The sequence below is a fragment of the Eubalaena glacialis genome, chromosome 8, assembly GCF_028564815.1.
Source record: "Eubalaena glacialis isolate mEubGla1 chromosome 8, mEubGla1.1.hap2.+ XY, whole genome shotgun sequence".
Lineage (NCBI taxonomy): Eukaryota > Metazoa > Chordata > Mammalia > Artiodactyla > Balaenidae > Eubalaena > Eubalaena glacialis.
This window is the reverse complement of record NC_083723.1, coordinates 72915946-72936805: the sequence shown is the minus strand read 5'-3', so window position 1 is coordinate 72936805 and position 20860 is coordinate 72915946. Positions and strand designations below refer to the sequence as shown.

The following is a 20860-nucleotide window of genomic DNA, read 5'->3' as shown; positions in this document are numbered from 1 at the left end:
TTTGGTGTGTAGATGCCAGTTGGGAAATGTTACTAGTAGACTTGCCATTTCATACGTAAGATTCTTCATTCTTCTGGTTATCTCTCCCTATTGGATAAAAAGTTACCCGGAAGCACAACTTTATTCACCCAGTAACATTTGTACTCTCACTTCAGTTGGTCAAAGAGTGGGGCTGAGTTTTTGACCAGTTACCTCCTGGTTCTGAGAATGGTTGTAATTCATGAGGGTTGCAGCATATGCTATTGAGGGTATTTAACCTGCATTACCATAATGAGAGCCCCTGACTTGATAAATCCCTTAGCCAATTCAGTAGAACAAAACAAAAATTGGACTTTATTTGTGCTGCTGCCTCATACACACATACACACAAGCAAGCTTGAATTTCCATCGCAGGGCTGTGTCCCTTCTTCTCTGCTCTTTTGAGATCTCTCTGACCTGAGCCTGGCCAGTCAAAACTGCTAGAATGTGTTTCAGGTCAGCTTTTCCGTGTAAATCAAATCAGGCTCACTGGATAGAAGCATTGCCCATAAGGTCTCAAAAACTGCTAAGTGAAAAGAGATTTTAAAGAGCTGCTCGGAACTCCAGTCATCAGTATTCAAAAGCCTTTACAAAGATGTTTTTTCTTTGTAGTATGTTTTTAAAACTAGATTCAAGGGTATTATCTAGAACCTCTTCCTCTAGAATTATCTAATAATATTAGAAATATGTTCTCTATGAATTTTGTCTTTTTCACATCAACTTTTAAAGCTTTCATATTATTATTGCCTTTGTTGTTTTCTTCAAAATCCAGATACCTCAGTTTGATTCAACATTATATTAAGGAAACATCTAAATTTCTTTTTCTCAGAAAAGTTGCATGGAAGCTGGATTTTAAGAGTTTTCTGTCAGTCAGCAAAAAAGGAAACCATTTTAACTTTTCACCTTTGTAGGGTTTTCTTTTAATCAAATGGGTTCATCTTAGAGATTAAATAGCATAGCCTATATATTGGCCTAATACATCCTGCACAGTGGAGCTGATTCTAATCAATAGCTGAATACCAGTGTCTATATTGTAGACATTATAGAGCCAAAAGTCTACATAAATAAGGGTATTCATAAAGAAAATATGTAATTCCCTAGATTTTGATTTTGTTGTTGATGAAGTAATTAACAGTTTAGAACAGGCTGAGGCATCTTAAATTTTCCTCAAATGCCCCAGTTCTTTGTAAAGCCCAGAGAGATTGGGAAGGAGAGGAAGGGGGAAGAGGTTGAGGGCTCAGAGAGGCTAAGACTGTAATCTAGCATTTTAACCATCTCTCTCTGGGGAGTTACACAGAGGTAAGTGTGGAAAATGCATTGTATTGCTTCTGGTTTTGAAATGATGGAGGACTGAGTAGAGAGGAGCGTTTCAAGTTCTAAGTTTTCTCTTATACCACGATGCCAAATTGTTTCTAAACTTGTATATACTAAGGTCACTTCAGTTATTTAGTTAATAATCCTGGATTTGCATAAACTGGCCTTACTGGAAAAGCTAATGAGAAGCATTTTTCTTTGCAGCAGAAAGCAATTTTGGTTTCAGAGTCTTGTAACCAAATGAAACGAAAAGAAAACCACATGCACCTAAGTTTAAAAATGGAGCCAATGGATGATCAAGATACTGTGCTTCCTACAGTTTGTTATCCTCTAAAGATATGAATAGACTACAGATTGCATAGATTGTCCCCACCCTTTTTATCAACATTAAAGGATAGGACTTTCCTAAAGTCTGAGAGAACCTTAAATACGCATACAAATTTTCCCCAAGGGAAAGACCGGAAACTATATTGAATATCACATCCATTAGTATCACTTATATTTGTGCACAGTGATACCGAATACACCCCCAGGCTGAGCTTAATTTTCCAGTTATTCTAAATTGAGACAGGGAGTGCACAGTCACTCTTGTCTGCTCTCCTTTCCCTGAATACAGGGGGTAAGAATGGCCTCTAATCTTTTAGACAGATGTTTTATAATTTTCCTGAAATGGTATATGCTCATTATGGAACATCTCTTTTCAATGAATCAATTGGTCTTCAAACCCTATTAAATTCATAATAAATATAGAAATATCTGTCTGGTGCATGAAAAAACTGTATTTGGTTCAAGTGCAAGAAGTTAACTGCATGCATATTTTGGTGACCCTCTCCTTGCTTTCTAGTATATTATCTTTGCTAATCAATGTTATTTAAGTATTATATGAAAATGAAAAAGAAATGTGGTAGACTCTTTCTGTTTGACTCAGTCATCAAGCAATAATTTCCTAAAAGTAGGCTGCCAGGTAAACAGTAGGATGCATAAATTGCTCAAGAATTTTAATTAAATAAGAGAAAGATTTTTTAAAAAACCGAACTCCAGGCAAAATATAATTCATTGGTGCTTAAGACTCTCTGGCATCGCTAACTGAACGTTCATTAGAGAGGTGTTCACACACCCTGGGGAAATGGGGGGCAGTGCCAAAACTCCTGGTGAGTTTTTAAAAATCCAGGTTCCTGGGGTCTTCTGCATTTTAAAGAACCCCAAAGGATGTTGATGTAGGTAACCTTTGGACCACATATTATGACCTGTTCGGTAACTATTTAAGAATTGTACATTTATGAAGTAACATAATCAACTTATTTGGTCCAGGACTGGATGAAGACAAAATAGGAAAAGCCATCCCTTCCTTTCCCTTCCCTTTTTTTTTTAAGGAAGATTAATATAAAGTTGTGCTGTCCAACAGGGTAACCACTAGCCACGTGTAGGTATTTTAAGTTCATTTTTAATTAATTAAAATTAAACTAAATTACAACCTTGTTCCCCCAGTAGCAGTACCACATTTCAAGCGCTCATTACCCACCATGACTAGTGGCCACCATAGGGACAGGGCAGGGCGAGGACCTTTCCAGCATCACAGAACGTTCTACTGGGCAGCACCAGTGAAGAGCGTTTCTCCTGCCTGCTTTTGAGGAATCAGGAAAGTTGAACTGAATTCAATCAGTAAAAATATATTTCAGTTCTAGAATATAGCCACTTCAGAGAAGCCCAAAACGTTTGCGGAAGAGAGACACTCAAGTGAGGAAAGAGGCAGGTGGCAAAGTGAGAGGGACAGAGACGGATGACTGAGAGCGACAGAAAGCGCTGTGCCACAGGGACGGGAGCCATCACGAGGAAGCGGGCGTGGGGATCTCTCGGCGGAAGGAAACATGGTGCGGTGTCCTCAGGGATGGTGGTCTTTGTTGAGATTGCTCAGGGAAGTAAGGAAGAACAGGTGGACAGTCCTTAGACTTCTTAAAGCTGCACAGGCAGGCGTCACAAATCCTGAATGCCCGTCAGGGTCCACAGGAGCTTTGGTTTGTCTGCCGTCAAACTCAACCGCCATCTCAACTCTGGTACCTGCCCCTGGAGAAACAGCCCCCTCTTGCTCTCTGTCGTGCTGTGACCTCTTCTGTCCCTGCATTGACTAACAGTACTTTTATCTGCTCTTCATCTCGTGGCTTCTGCTGACTTGTTTCTGCTTATTCATGAATCCTGCTTATCATCGCTTCTCTTGTGCCTCTATTCCTGGGGCAGTCTATAGCCGAGCTCTTCTCTTCAGATTCAGACCCTCCTCCAGAGCAGCTCTGATTGGTGTGGCCATCATCATGGAGAGAGAGCAAGGCTTGGAGCAAGGCTGTTGGGTGGGTCCAGTCAGCTGAGCTGTGAACTGGGTGGCCAGCCTTTCCTTAAGGAACCCGTCAGAAGAGGGCTCTGGGCGTAGCAGTCTCTGAAGCTTCTAGGAAAGCAAGCAGTATAGATGGAAGGCACTTGCCTGGCCTGTACACTACCAAGGGAAAAATCAGACAAGTATAGAGGGAAACTCCAGTTTTAATGGAGTAACAACGTCCTCAGTGTGTGATATTTTTGACTCACAGTCTTTTTAAGCCATGTTGCGTCTTCTCAACTGTAGACACAAAAGGAGATAACACCCATTAGTACTTACCACAGTATAAGAAATTCAAGTGTTGGATCTAGTTTTCTTTCAGTAGCAGAAAGATTTATGATTTTTCTCCTGCTAGAACTGTTATTTTCTGCATGACTCTGCAAATTTTTTTCCTGTCAAACTACAGTTTTATCTCTGTTTATTATCTCTGTTGTCTCATGTAGTTGACAGCAGTAGTTGTGGAAATAACAACAGGCAGAGGGGGAAATAAACCTTAGTGTTCCTCGCAGGTTTTATTTGAAAGAATCCCTGGTTTTTGTCGTTACCTCTACATTACTGAAGATTAAGAAATATGTATTATTCAGGAACTTAACAGCGCTTCGAACCATACATGTGCAGACTACGTTTGTGAACACTTGATTGAGAAAAGGCTGGAATGTGGTTCAGTTTCCCCACCCCACCTCCACCCCCCTTTCCTTAGCTTCCCCTCTGCCCTAGAGAGTCTATTACCTCCTCTAAATCCACTACTTAGCAAAATAATGGGCTAAGGAAGTTTGACTCTTCTCTTCTCCCTGTCCCTTCTCTGCCTCTCTGCCCTTCCCTTCCTTTGGGTCACCTCTGATCTGTACCCCACATACCATGTCCACCAGCCCTGTGAATGGGTTCGCCAAAGACTAAGTCCTTTACTATCTAATCTGCTTAATTATGTCCTGGGATTGTCACAAAGCAGAATGAAAAGAAAGTTTAATATATCATGCTTCATTCATCCAGAGTGCATTTTTTAAAGTATTTATTTTTCTCTGTATTGACATAATTTCAGATTTACAGAAAAGTTGCAGGAGTAGTACAAAGAATGGCTGATACACATCGTCCACTTTCCCCAAATGTTAGCATTTTACTACATTTGCTCTATCATATTCATTCTTTCTCCCTCTCTCTCTCTTTCTCACACAGACACAAAAATGTGTGCACATACACAGTTTTTCCTCACACGATGCTCTATTACCTTTAAATATTTCAGTGTGTTTTTCTTAAAAACAAAGAATTCAGAGTGATATTTTTTACATTAAAAATATAGGGGGTTTTGTCCTTGCTTTTCCTTTACCCTTCTCTGACTGAGAGTTTTCAAAAGCAAAACGGCTAAAAGAGAAGAAACTTGTTTGATGCTCCACAAATTGGTTCATCAGCCCACAGATGCTCGAAAATTGGCTATGTTTTTGAGATTCAATGTTTCCAGGTCAGATGAGCTTTCAAATTGAGGATGGTGGGCCGGTGGTGGGGGGAGGTGAGGATAGCACTGCAACTTGCATCTTCTGTCTTTTTAAAACCGAAATTAATTTCTTAGGGACTATTTAGCCAGCAGCATAATATGAGTGAAGCTTTCTTATAAATAGTGGGCATAAGATGTGATATGGCTACTAGCAAGATATCTATTAGAATGCTTGGCCAAACTATTATGAAGTTAACAGTCACATATAACAAGTAATTATAATCAGTTCAGGTGCTCTATTTTTCCTTTTCATTTAATGTTGATTCTTATGAATTTGGGATACAGAGGGAATCGTCTATGCCCTAAGTGCACTGTATTGTATTATTAATACCAGGATAGCAGCTGAGTCCCACTAGACAGTCTTTGTGGTCTGCGGATACTCTAAGAAGTGTCTGAGCATAAAAGGAGGCTGTTTGAGTTGAAGTGGGCTGATGGTCTGGGATGACATTTGAATGCATAGAGGACAATGTCTAAATGACAATGTCGAGAAGAGAAGGCAAAAAAAAGCTTGAAACTATTGCCATTGTCCCACAAATGCTCATCACTCCTGAGATGCTCCTCACAGAGGAGCTTTGTCTGGGTAGAAATGGGGAGTGGGATCGAGGAGGGATGACACTGGGGCCCTGGGACAAAAGCCAGGGATTCGGTCCTTAGACACATTAAAATTCTAGACAGATAGCAAATGTGATGAAAACCGCAACCCGAGTGTATTTCAAGTCTAACAAAGTTAAACATTTTAGCTAAATTATTACAAGTATATTTAACAAAATGTTTGCAATACTCTGAGATGCTTCAATGAATAAAGCTTTTAAGAACATCAAATTGGTTGTGCAAATGAATAATTTAGTGGGTCTCCTTTGGAATTTAGGAGAGCTGTTTCCTCTACCCCCCCACACACACATACACACACACACACACACGTATACACACACACTCTGTACACTCACACAGCCAAATAGAATAATTTTTCAACAGTCCTAGAGTTGTTAGAATAACGTCATAGATTAAACAAAGGATAACTTCTCCAGCTGATGAAATAGTGTACAAGATCTAGAACAGAAACAATACACAAGTTTGAGAAATTGATGGAAATTTATCTCATAAAAAATATTAGCGGGCATGCCAAGCATGGAATCTAATGCTGTACTCTTAAATTCCATACTTGGCTGAATTTTTTCCCTTTAAATTATCACCATTCTTTTAATGCAGTTTGCATTATTTATAGTGCCCTTGGATTTTTAATTGCTCTGGATTATCATTTTCAATGCAATTAGTAAAATGCCCTCAATTACATATAATAATTACTGTAAATGGGGCTATTGGCCTAATTACTATAAATGGGGAAAGATGTGTGATTATCATGTGCAATTAAATCATGTACAGTATTTATTTTACATTATTATATAAATGGTGTAATGATCACACGTAATTATATTGTATCATTCCTTGGTCAACAAATCTACTTCATGTTAAGATATCTAGACTTGTGATCCATTGCCAAAGATCCATGTAGTGGATCTTTTTTCCTAAAGTAATTAGGTTATTCTGTGGGCTGGGAACCCACTAAATAAACTGATTGTGCATAGGTAAGAAAAATTGGGAAGGAACAAAAATTATTTTACCTCCATTAAAATCAAGAATGTCCAGATTATCCTATGTTGTCAGTGTTAAATCCTCCCTGAGCCCAATGCCAACTTTCACCATACCTATTTGTTTTTAGGTAAACATGTAAAAATCAACACCCCCTAAATTGTGGCAACATTTAAAATATGCCTGGGGAAAAATAAAAGAGGTCCTTTCTTCACTGTGGCCAACATGATAATCATCCCTAGTTTACAAATGCACACTTAACAAGCTTACAGCACATAATTAATTCTGCAAAGGATGCTGTTTGACAGAGTGGGATTATGAGAATTGCATATTGATAGTGGCAGGAGAAATAAATCTATTTTCTCTACATAAGGTAGGGTGTTCTTGTGTTCTTTAGAAACTGGCACATCTCAGAGGTGTTGCTCTCAAAATGATCTCAGGATGGAAAGAAGTCAGTAATTACAGAGCCAGGCATTCAGTTGTGTCCTAATTTTCCCACCAGTTTTTCAGTGTTTCCGCTGCCTCAGAGACTTAAAGCATTCTCATTAGGTAGCTGCAGAGGCAGCCGCTTCCCTACTCCCTCATTCTCTCACTCGCATTTCCTTTTTTTTTTTTTCCATTCCTGCCTTGGGAGTGACTGTGAAGATCATTTGCTGGAATGATTGGCAGGTTAGAGGATTCGATCAGATGAGTTCCTCTTAGTGCAGGTCAAAAAGGCTAGTTAGCAGGAGCTGTCGAAAAATGCCAGCAGCATTCGAAATGGGAAATGTCATGACTTCGAGGCAGGGGGTGCCACCTGGAACAGAAAGCCCCCAGCTCATTAGCAAGTTACAGGATGCGGGCTTAACTGGAGGCAGCAGAGAAGGAAAGATAATACCCAATAGGGAAAATGATTGTGAAGTGGAATTGATTTCATGTATAATTTGTTTATCACTAGAGGGGACAAATGCTGTCCTTCTGACATGAGCAGGGGAGTGTGGACTATGAATGAAGCAACTTAGCATAATCTCCAGGTTGCGCTTTGGATTTAAAGAATGCAAACTTCTTTATTCTTAACTGTGGAAATGATCAGGTCATGTTACATTAATTAAAGCTGACATACTCTCAAATGTTTTATCTGGGCAATTGTGGCAACTCGACAAACGGATAGAGATGGGCAACTTTAGAAAATAAGGGGATTTTTTTTTTTTTTTCTTTTCCCTCTGCTGGTGTGGAAGACTAGCTCAGTTGCATACTGAATTATAACAGGCTTGGTGTTTATCTTCAGTGCTTAGCTAGGCTACACAAATCAAACCAGGGTTCCAGATTCTCATGAAATCTCATTTATAGAGGAGAGCGTTTGCCCTTGGGGAGATTTAGATTGAATCCATGTTAAAATATACATGTATATTTTAGAATATGACTATATCATATTTTGGTACAATGTGAAAACTTTAATCTTTTTTTTAAAGGAGCAGCTCTCCAGTAATGAAACTGGAGCCTAGTTGTCAGTTCATCTGGATAGAATTTGATATTTTATCATAAAGTCAACAACTTACAGTAGCCATAGTTACAAACAAAACTAAAATTAAAAAGTGTCCTTACAGGAAGCATTAATCTGCAATTTGTAAAAAGAGAATGTAGTGGCAAAACAGAAAATAATATTGCCTAGCATGTACTCGAACCAAACTCCAAATTTAAAGGTTTCAGTATTTTTACGATGTATTAAATGGGCTTTAGTGTAAAGCTTTTTCCTACATAAATTCCATCAGAAAATGTGTTTTCTTTTGATAAGGAACTTTTACGATATCATTTATCTTTTACATGGAGATCTTCATTCTGTTATTTTAAGCCACAGATGCCACAGCTGCAAGTCTTTCTGGCTGAACACTAAAGGATGTTTACTTAGCATCCAGATTTTGATTATAACATATATTTTCAAAATGTTTTTGTCTTGACTTTTCTTTTCTCTTAAATACTGAGACATTTTATGAGGCAGTTATGAAATAACCAGTGCTTGTTTTATCAAGCGGCCTCAGATTGCTGTCTTAAGTGAATAGGAATCCTAAAATCTCCTAGTGGAAACACTGGTGGAAAATTCATTCTGTTCTGTATTCAGCATGAAAAGCTTAGCATTAAGCTACTGAATATAGCTGTCAAGATATACTGCATTACTTTTGTCAAATCTGAAAATTTAAACATCAGTGTGAATCCACTCATCCCCTTATTTGGGAGCTTTATTGTGTGGTCCAGGAGCTGGCCTTTAAAAAAAAAAAATTATGAAAGACTTTTGAAATAGCTCATCTAAAGTTAAGATTTTTTATTCCACAGTAACTCAATTTGTTAACAACTGACAGATTTATTGGAAAAATGAATAAGTCAACTATTTTGAAAGAAAACACTGTCAATAAAATGTTTTAATAAGAGGATTGGGTCTAGTTGTCTTCCCAAGGACTTCACAGTCTCAGAAGCTTGAAGTAAGATGCCCTTACCTCTCAAGATGGGCCAGATGAAGGAGTCCAGCCATGCAGAGCCGGAGGTGACTAGTGGCCTTTGTTCATACCTGGTCTCATTTCTCACTCTTTCCTCCATGCTCTGCCCTCACCTTGGCTTTCTAAAGTCAGCTCTGCATTCACGGACGTCGTAGACTCTCCGCTATCTTGCCTTCTTCTCAGTTAATCTCCTCTCCATCAACTAAAATAATATCTGATACATACTGACATTATATTTATCATTCCCTTTGTTGAATCTTTCCACAGCTCTATGGATTGAGTGACCTTGTTGTTGAAAGTTTCACAGTCAGATTTATGGGTTCCCCTTAGATAAGTTCCCTAGTTCCAAAGAAGAGAAATGGCATCCTTATAATTGTCCTCTTTATCAGTAGTTCTCAACGTGTGGTCCATATACCCTGGGGATCCCCAGAAGCTCCATGGGGGTCAAAACTGTTTCCTTAATAATACTAAACTGGTCTTTGCCTTTTGCACTGTGTTGACATTTGCACTAATGGTGCAAAAGCAATGGAAGTAAAACCGCTGGCTCCTTAGCATGAATCAAGGCAGTGGCACCAAACTGTCTTCCTAGGCACTCTTTTCTCTACCGCCACACAATGGTAATTGTTTTTAAAACCCAGTTTCACTTAATAATGTTCTTGATGAAGCAGTTAAGATTATTAATTTTATTAAAGCTCCCCCTTTGAGTAAATGTCTTTTTAATATTCAGTGTGACTAAATGGGAAGTTTGCATAAACCATCTCCACTGTGTACCTAATTACTCTGGTTGTCTCAAGGGAAAGCTGTGGGCAGGTGTTTGAGTTGCAAGGGGAACTGGCTGTTTTTCCCTGAAACATGGTCTTTAATGGATGACTGACTGATAGTGGTTATTGGTTATGGTTTTTCAGACTTGGGTATTTGGCAGACGTTTCTTAAAAATGAACAAAAAGTGAGTCTGTCACCCCAGGAAAACAACCAGTAGCATTTGCTGCCTAAGATAAAATTAAAGCTTTCAATAGAAAATTAGAATTTGGGGAAACCATAGAAAACTTTTATTTGCCACTGTGGGCTTGACAACTTTCCAAATATTTTTCAAGTGAGATGGGTAGTGACATAAGCAAATGTGATTTTTTTGAAATTGTATAGTGAAATGTGTCAGCATTCAAAAGAGCTGTATAACCCATTGAATCAGTACTTTCCAAATGACCAGTGCGTGATTGTAGAAAATCATTGCATGGGTAAAATGCTCACTGAAAGTGCAAAATAAACCAATAGATTTTAAAGTAACAGAGTACAAAGAATTCATTGATACAGTTTCAAATTTCCCAGGGCAACTAATCTTTAAGAAACTACCACTTGTTGAGTTTTGTTATAATATAAAAGAATATATATCCACAATTATCTGAAAGGGCTATTAAAATACTTCTTTCTTTTCCAACTATATATCTGTGAGAGGCGGTATTTTCTTCAGTTACGTCAACCATAATAACATATCGTAGAACAGACTGAATGCAGAAACAGATAGGAGAACCCAGCTGTCTGCTATTCAGCCAGATATTTAAAAGTTTTGCATAATTGTAAAGTAGTGCCACCCCTCTTGCTAATTCTGTTTGGAAAATATGGTTATTTTATTAAAATAGTGCTTTTATGTTAACATGCAATTGGGTTATTTTTAATGAATTAATAAATATTTTAAATTATCAATTTTAATATCAAATATGGTAAACACCAACAGCTATAATCCATATAAACGAATGCTCTGGGGGCGTCCTTTATAATTTTCAAGTGTATAAAGAGTCCTTAAGACCCAGAAGTGTGAGAGCTGCTGCTCTATACCCGTAGTGTCATGCATTAGCTCTAATATGCTAATTTTGCTGGTAACATTTTCCCCCTTGAATAAATTACTCTTCATTGCAATTTTTTTGTTTTGCTCTACAGAGTTATTCCAGTTCTATCCATCTAATTGACTATCTCAGTTTTTCTGGGGTACAGTGAATAAAATCCCAATTCTTGTTCACACAGATGTCATCTGAAAATTACAGTTGAGTGCCATTTAAATCTGTGTCCTTGATGATTAGAAGGCTAATTCTTAAAAGACTTTTGCTATATATTACTTTGGGGGGCTGTAACTTTCCCTTTTTTATATGCATTAGGTTTGACCTTACCTAATGGTGAGGCTCTGATCCTACAGTACTAAGTCATCAGGCTATTTTACATAGCTTGTTTATAGGACTCGGGAGGACTTTCTGTACAGCGTCCTGAGCAAACTCAGCGTACATTTGACTTCTTTCAGGAGAATGGACTCAGGTCCTTCCCTCCCTGCCCACTACCATGAGGTAGCTCATGGAAATCTGAGTGCATTATGGGGTTCAGAATTGAAAGTAACTACTCAGCATGAGTAGAAGTCAGATTAGGGTTGCATTTTTTTAACTCTTTTTTTTTTTAAATAAATAAATTTATTTATCTATCTATCTATTTATTTATTTATTTATTGGCTGCGTTGGGTCTTCATTGCTGCGCGCAGGCTTTCTCTAGTTGCGGCGAGCAAGGGCTACTCTTCGTTGCAGTGCGTGGGCTTCTCACTGCGGTGGCTTCTCTTGTTGCAGAGCACGGGCTCTAGGCATGTGGGCTTCAGTAGTTGTGGCTCATAGGCTCTAGAGTGCAGGCTCAGTAGTTGTGGCACACAGGCTTAGTTTTTCTGCAGCATGTGGGATCTTCCTGAACCAGGGATCAAACCCATGTTCCCTGCACTGGCAGGCAGATTCTTAACCACTGCACCACCAGGGAAGTCCCTGTTATCTCTTTTTGATGCTAGTCATTCTAACAGGTATGAGGTGATGTCTCATTGTGGTTTTGGTTTGCATTTCCCTGATAATTAGTAATGTCGAGCACATTTTCACATACCTTTATTCCACAAATAAATGTATGGCTATTTTACACATGTTGAGAACAAAGCTAGAGTTTCAGCCCCTCTGTATTGAAGACCCCTGGTATTTGTCCATCTTACCCATTAGCATCTAAATCTCAGAATATAGGCATTTGTTTACTGATTTATCCTTATTTCCCAATTTTGTCTCCATCACCTAGTTTTGCACATAATTTATGTCCCTTAAATATTTTTAAATGTAGTGAATGTCCGCCTTACTCACCATACCATAATCTTCTGTTCTTTCAACAAGTATTTTTTTCAGTAGCCATTATCTTGGTGCTGTTCTAAGTAGTAGTAAATAAAGCCGTTTTTTAGCTTCAAGACAATCACAATTGAGAGACATAGATACAAACATTTAAATTGAAGGGTGATAAAGGCTACGGTATGTTTTCATAAAGCTACGTGCGAGGACAAATAACGAAAATTAATTCTGCGAGAGGGGCTTGAGAAAATTTCATGAAAGAAGAGATTTTGGGGACTTCCCCGGTGGCGCAGTGGTTAAGAATTCGCCTGCCAATGCAGGGGACACGGGTTCGATCCCTGGTCTGGGAAGATCCCACATGCTGCAGAGCAACTAAGCCCGTGCACCACAACTACTGAGCCTGCGCTCTAGAGCCCGCGAGCAACAACTACTGAGCCCACGTGCAACAACTACTGAAGCCCGCGTGCCTAGAGCCTGTGCTCCGCAACGAGAGAAGCCACCACAATGAGAATCCTGCGCACTGCAACGAAGAGTAGCCCCCGCTCACTGCAACCAGAGAAAGCCTGTGCGCAGCAGCGAAGACCCAACCCAGCCAAAAATAAATAAATGTTCCTTTAAAAAAAAAAACAAAAAAAGAAGAGATTTTGAGCAAAAGGAGGGACTAGAGAAACACTTTGAGCAAAGCCATGTCACAAAGTGCAGCATCCTAAGGAAGGGTCTGATAAAGCTGAAAGACGTGGGAGTGGTGGAGTGAGAGGAGATGGGACTGAAAAGTGATTTGAAGCTAGATTGTGACAGGGCTGGAATGACGTGCTAAAGAGTTTGGATTTTAATGTGATTGCCCAGGGGGCGGGCAATATATACGACTTCCTGGTCAGACATAGGAGGGTCAAAACATCCTAAAGCTGGTAGATCCTTTAGGGATCATATAATAACCTTGAAAGAAGGCATGGTATTTTTCCTTTTCTTTGAACTTCTTATTATGGTAGATCATGTCTTGAGAATAAGTAAAGAAATGTGTAAAACTCCATTCACACTTATATTAACATAATATTAGAATATTAGAAATTGTACCAACACTCACCCTTCTCTTTGGCTGAAAACCTATTCATTCTCCAGCCCTGAAATTCTGTGAATCTATTATGGGTATGGCTCCTTTAGTATACATTTTTCAACATGTACATAAATGCGTTTCTTGAAAAATTATGCATAAATTCATTATTTTATTTGAAAGAATATGCCTTCTTTGTTAGCATATTTTTTGTAAAATGAATAATGACCCCCTTAATTTAACTTCCGTGGATATGTAAAATTCTATATATTAAGACACATTGACAACATTTAGGGGAAATGCGAAACTAAAGAATGAGATAACAGATTTTCCAAGGATAAAAATTTAAGACAATTTTTGAAGTTGAAAGAAATGTTTAAGAATTTAGTATCTTGGGACTTCCCTGGTGGTCCAGTGGTTAAGACTCCACTCTCCCAATGCAGGGGACCTGGGTTCAATACCTGGTCAGGGAACTAGATCCCACATGCTGCAACTGAAAAAAAAAAAAAAGATCCCACATGCCACAACTAAAAAGATCCCGCGTGCCGCAACTAAGACCCAGCGCAGCCAAATAAATAAATAAATATTTTTAAAAATTTAGTATCGTCATGGTCTAACTTGTAATATGCTCAGCACTCTGTAGGTATGCAAAAGTGTTTTCATGAATAAATTCATACTGATGTTTATGAACTTTAAGCTCCTATAAGAGTTAACTCTAGTTTTCATGTCCATTTTTGCCTAAATCCAAACAAACTTAATTATTTGACAATCTTAAAGTGAGTCTAACCAAGTTCTTAAAACCACCTAATATTTAGTAATTCAGTAACTTTTTTTGATGATGATGATGATGATGATAATGACAAAGAAGAAATGTTAAGACAGCTAAAATAAGACAGATTGAACATAAGTTTTTTAGAATAGACCACTTAAATATTTTTTAAAAGGAATTACGAAGTAGATTAAAGTATACCAAACTGGATGGAATATTATGCAGTCTGAATTGGGAGATTGGGATTGACATATATACACTAATATGTATAAAATAGATAACTAATACGAACCTGCTGTATAAAAATAAATAAATAAAATAAAATTCAAGAATAAAAAAAATGATGGTCATAAAGACAAATAACATGGAGAAATACATGTGATAATGTGAAAAAAGTAGACTAATTCTGCTTGTATGTGTAAAATTTATGTGTAAGGGGAAATGACAAAGGAAATACATTAAACTGATATTCCCTTCGTGTAGCAGAGAAAACATCTCCTGATCACGGTAGCCTTGGTCGGCCTGAAAGAACATAATACGGTCCTCATTGGCTCACTGCCCACTTGCCAGGACTTGAAATGTTTGCAAGAGGTCAGAAATTAAGATTTCTGACCTTCTCTCTCTCTCTTGTCTGCGACTTAAAGATAAAGAAGAGAGGCTGGTGAGACAAAATCATTACCTTTTATTTGTACCTTTTATTTGCAACGCAGGGTGAAAATCAATTTTGAGAAGAAAACGTATGTGTCCAAAAATGAATTTGTAAGATTTTTATATTTTGTGTGTACACAACGTATTTGGGACCTGAAACCAGCTTATTATGTGGTCATTTTACATAAATAATATTCAAATATATGTATTTGCATATATTTATATATTTGTGTCAAGGAAAACAATCTTTCATTTTTAACTCTTTCAGTTTCTTTGTGACTTCTCATGCGCTCCTTCACCATTTAGTCAGCTTTGCTTTTTGAGCTGTCTGTTTTCCTGTAGTTTCCAATTTCCACCTTCATTCCATCTCTTTACTTGAAATGTTACCAGGGAGGAGTAGAAAAAAGAAAAGTGTGTGTGTGGCGAGGGGTTTGTGGTGGTGTGAGGTAAAAAGAAGGCAGAGGGAGGGAGACTGCTGAGGGGGAAAAAAAGATTTAAATGAGAAGGAGAATGAATGCTTCACTTGTTGGCGTTTAGCACAATTACCATACCTTAGGAAATATGCAGGGAATCGTTCATTACGACTAAATGAGCCCCTTTTAGAGGCAGTGGCAGGCCCAGGGAGCTGACTGTCAGAGCAGTGAAAGATGTTGAATTGGAAGGCTGGACTCCATGTCAGGGGGTAGATGGTCTGCTGGAGAGCCAGACAGAGAAAAGATAGCCGGTGAGAGTAGCCTTTGACAGGGGAGCCACAGATAGCATTTGCATGCTTTTCCTGCCAAGGGGGTTTAATGCAAAGAAAGAAAGGGATTTCAGTATTGTCAGGCAGGCTTTGTTCGGGGTGAAGAGCAGAAGGAAATCTGCTGAAGGGGCCTTTCTCAAAGCCTTGGTCTCAGCCTTGAGGTTGTCCTCGTAAAGTTATGTTCTCGAGCGTTGTTTGCACACTATTGTCTGTTTGAAGATCTTCTAAACCCAAAGGGCTCAAAGTATCCCCCTTCGCCAGCACAAAAGAAGGGAATTTGTGTGGTAAGAATGACTCGTGTTGCAGACTGAACCCAAGCACCCTTTGTTCTTGCACAAAATACTCTGAAGTTCCAAGGGTGTCTTTTCGAGCCACACTGAGTGAGTCACACCATAAAAGTGTTTGCAGGCTAGCAAAAACGAGGTAAAACCAACCCATACTTGTATCTTTCTTTGCCAACTCAACGAAGGCCTTAATGTAATTCTCAGAAAAGCTGGCTCAAAGAAAAAAAAAGTGGCAGATACAATTTGTGATTGCCATGCATCATTTTTGCCCTGTTTCCTTACAAAATGTTCTGAGGTTGAAGTGTTTAACGTTAAGACAAGTTATTTAGACCACTAAGCAGAGCAAGTTTTCTCACTACCCAACCGTTATCTTTTATCTGGCAACATAAGTTTATGACTATGGTCTGTGTCCAGTTTTCAAAAAGATGCCTTCTTTCCTAACCCAAGAAGAACTAGATAGTATGCACTGGTCTACGCTTCACCATAAGTCTTTCTAATAGTCTACACGTCTGTAGTGAGGACTGTGTGTCTGTAATACCTGCTTATATATTAAATCATCACGGTATCCATGGGTCAGAAATCAGGGCTCATTTCAACTTCACTAGTTGGTTTGTACTTAAATACCCATAATCCTTATAGTTCAGGAAAGTATGTACTCAAAACACAGAATGGAAGTTTTAAAAAAATAGCAATGTATTTGTTTATAAGGATAATGTGGGCAGTTGTGAGTGCCTTTTAAATTTATGGTCTTCTATGTGGAGCTTAAAGCTTCAAAAAATGTGGTATCTTACCACATTATATGTATAATTCAAAACATACAAACTAAACATTGCTTGTAGCTGATCAAGCAGGATATACAATATAACTTGACCTTAGAAATTAGGAAAAATATGTGTATTTACACATAGCAACGAATTTAGCTTCAGATTTTTTTTAATTAAGGATATTGCTTTATGAATTTTTTTTTATTGTTGTTGATCCTTTTGCTGGATTTTTGGCTAACTTGGAGACCTGCATAGAAGACCCTGCCCAAATTCAAAATAAAAATGAGTAATGAAAAATCTGTTTATCTAAGGGTCTAAAAGACAAGGAAATGTCCATCTGAGTTTCAAAATAAAGGCAAAACCTGTGACGTGCTTACTTTGAAACTAGCATGAGCCAGCTTCTAAGAGAAAATTTGTGCTGTCTTCATGGGTGGAGTAATTAAGAAAACCTTTACCAGGATAGTCATATTTGGGAGTTTCCATTGATGTGATAATGCCAGTGAGCTTGGATCACAGGTGAGGTTGAAAGCTAAGACATTGACAATGGCCAGATAAGAGCTTTCTGAAGTTATAAATGAGTGAATAAAATGGTGCTTGCTACTTTCCTAAATACGTTATTTTTTGTTGTGGTGAGTTGCTGGTCTCTGATCTAAGTAAGCTCTGCTTTGCTGGAAGTGGTGCATTTCTTTCTCCTGCTTTGCATTTTTCCCTGTGAGAAGCGTGTCTGAACTGGGGGGACCTGAATATACCTCTTTGTTGCTGAGCTTGTCAAGCACAGCACTATGTTCTCTTTCCCACCAGGAAGGTCAGGCCGCTGGGGGCCAATCTGTTCTCTGAAATGAACCCTACTGTCTGTCCCTGGTGTCTGACAGATTGAAACAGTTGTCTGTGTTATTGCGCTTTCAATGCTTTTTAAATGCCTCGTTTTCCGTGAAAAAGATAATATATGTAGACTCCATTGAAAAGATAAAATTTTTTAAAAGGACTGGACTTTGGGTGTTAATATTTATCTAAAAGGAAAATTTAATTAACTTTCTAAAAACATATTTACAGATTCAGGAAGTTAACTGTATGCGCTGTGTCGGCACCGGCGCGCGCGCAAACACACACACACTCTTGGCACCAAGATAAGCCTTCACTTACGAGTTCTACTTCTAAAGACTTATATTGTGGGTTTTTTTTTTTAATTGGAGTAATAAAATTATGAAGTATGGAACTGTTTCAATAGTAGAATTGTTGAAGTTAGAGTCTTCTGTACACTGAGATTTCAGTTTCATGTATTTTGATCAGAGGTATGTATAAAGCCTGAAGAAATTTGTACTGTGCTGAGCCTCAATTCAATACTCTCCAGATAATTGAGCTAATTAAATCTTTACCAACATTAACACAACTCCGGCGTTCCTTGGACAGTGGATAATTATTGCATGAACATGGCAAGCTTAAACTAAACAGATGAAAATAGAGTTCTATGGAATGGGTATTGAGTTTATTCTTTATTCATCTTTTGATAAGGTTTAATTAAAACTGCCTCTCTCCATTGTGGTGAGAATGAATGTGCTTGTTTTCCTAGTGAAAAGCAAATTATTCACTTCAGCCATGGTTCAATAATCAAAGCCTTTGCAAACTTTTGGGTTATAGTGTAGCTGTGGGGATATAATTGCTGCAATTCTGTATGAAGGCTTTATCTTTTTTTATTACTTTCTCTTATTTATTTTTGGAGAAAGAAACTTATAAAAGCCCATTTTGTGATTTGGTGTGGAGAAGTACATATGTTTGAAGTCTTGTTATAGGTTTGCCATGGCTAGATTTTTTTGTAAGGTGTATTTCTTACAACCTCTTGCTAAAATGAAACGTAAAAAGGGACACACGTTTAAATAGATGGCATTTGACATTTATCTTTTAAGTTAGTGAAGAAAGTTCAATAAAACCTTTAAATCCTGTGGCTGCCACTGGATTGACATAGTAAGTTGACAATCCTAAGGGTGGAAAAGTAGTAGACATTGGGAATTCTTTCCGTAAATGCATATGTTTGTATTCTCTTTCACTTTCTTTAAATCCACCAAAAATATTTTCTGTACTGTTCTTTTAAAGAGGTTTTTTTTTTTATGTTAGTGATACTTTTGTAGCATGAACAGATTTTATGTATATTAATGACAACTTATTTTCAAACTTATTACCATGACTGTGCTAGATTTCTTTTTTTTTCTTTTTGATAGGTAAGAAGTAGAATTATTTAGAGAGATACATATTCCATAGACAGAATGTGCTCTGTCTCAAAAGGCAAGAGGCTGTGCTGTGTTTCTTGTCCTTTCTTTCTTCTTTTTAATAAAATGGGAGAGTAAAAGGATACAGGATGTTTATGGAACCAAGAAGAAAAATAAAACTGGGCCTTGGGCATAAACTAGAAGCCCATAGAGGGACTGAAGTACAGACACGCTCTCTCTCCTTCTCCATCTTTTATTTGCCTTGATTCTGACTTTCCCTGCTTCTCTGGTCCATGCAGTGGAAACGAAGTTGACTTGTACCTTGATTTGTCATAAGAAAAAAGATCAGACATCACTCTTGGTCAGCATTCCCAATTCCCTGCAAAGGGAATCTGCCCTTCTTAGATCAAGTGAATCAGCCTGACTTCCAAATTTTAGTGTCTCCACTTGCCACTTCTTTTTTTTTTTTTTTTTTTTTCACACACACTGTATTTTATTTTTACAAGAGATAAATAGACTGACACCAAGCATTGTACATGGATGACCACAACAAAAGCAACAATGATTGCAATTACCAAACATGAAACACACTCATACTATGTCATAATATTGACATTCAGTCCAGTAATCCTCCACTGCAACAGCTCCTTTACTTTGCAGTGAAAATTGATTTGTATATTCTTTGCCTCTGAGTTCTTGTGGGATTTTTTCTTTTTTTAAATTCAACCAGAAAGTCACAAAAACTATACTCATCCTCATCAGTTCACTCAGTCCCATGTAATTAATTTTTTTTTTTTCATCTTGATCTTTTGTTAGCACTTTTATGAGCTCATCAGTTTTTCATTAGAGTTCTGAAAATGCTTATTCATTCAGTTCAGCAGTACAGTCAGGTACCAGAAACCTGTACTTGTCAGAGTCTTTTCCATGAATTTCCTGATCCACTTGCCACTTCTTACCATGCTTTTTCTTCATCAGTTTCTTGGAGAGGGAGGAAATGCAGATGTGAGCAAAAGTTTCTTCACCTTTAGAATTCTTTTGAGGATGCAGTCGTTTAATGCAGTGTTTTTCAACTACCCACATGGGTGGTGATATCAATCTAGTGGACTGAAAAATAGTGTTTCTTAAATGGAATAGACTAGGTGAGAAAAAAATATGTCAGAAATGATCACATGTAGTAAGAATAAATATTATTTCATGAAAGTTTTGTTTCAGCGATGCGTGTGTTGGTGTGTGCGCAAGTGCCCCTATACTGAGTCATTTAATAAAATTGTGTTTTGACAGTGAGTTGTGCCCAAAACAAGTTTGCAAGCCAGTGACTGCTCCTCAGATCCCCTTCAAGGTTTCTCTTGGGAGGTGGAGGAAGGGAAGGAGGGAGAGAAACACTGGGCAGGGCTCCAAGCCCATCACTCTCCCCATCAAAGTAACTCCACTTTAATCTGCTTTATACTTTATGTTTCCACCTAAGGTATCTTTTAAACAAAGGATGCAGCGGCAAGAAGTTTGAATAAGTGGTTTCCCAGGTCCCTTCTTGGGATTTTTAGAGCTAAGTCCAGTAGCCGCCAGGACCAGATCAGGAATTATTTTGGTTTTCTGTATGAAGGACGGCCTGGGAAGCCATCCAGCCCTCAGTTGTTTGGGGTGTTCTTTTTTTCCTGTCTTTCTAACGTTGAAGTGCAGTTTCCCTATTTAATCCCATAGAAAACTTTGAGACTTAGCATATAACCAGGACAACACTAAATCCGAATGGACTTTAAGCAGCCTTATAATTTTAAAAAAGGGAAAATCAGCGAGTCCTTCTCCCTGCACTTTTCCCTGTCCAGTTCTTTAGGGAGGGATGAAAGGCAGAAGTGAGCAGTGGTGACATGAGGGAGAAGGAGGTAGCAGCCTCCTCACATGGTCCTCAGAGAACTGAGCATCCTGGGGGGAGTCAGTCTCTTTAATAGAAACCAATAGTAAGAGAACAAGACTAAATAAGAAAAAAAGCTGACTTCCTTAAAGGGGTGTTTTATAGAACTTCCTTTGG

General features: G+C 38.1%; 1 protein-coding gene across 3 annotated transcripts in view; it reads left to right on the top strand.

The window, feature by feature from the left end:
- The window catches only part of CDK14 (cyclin dependent kinase 14), a 595554-nt gene that overhangs the window by 513673 nt on the left and 61021 nt on the right, over positions 1–20860 (top strand). The gene's annotated exons all lie outside the window — the stretch shown is intronic.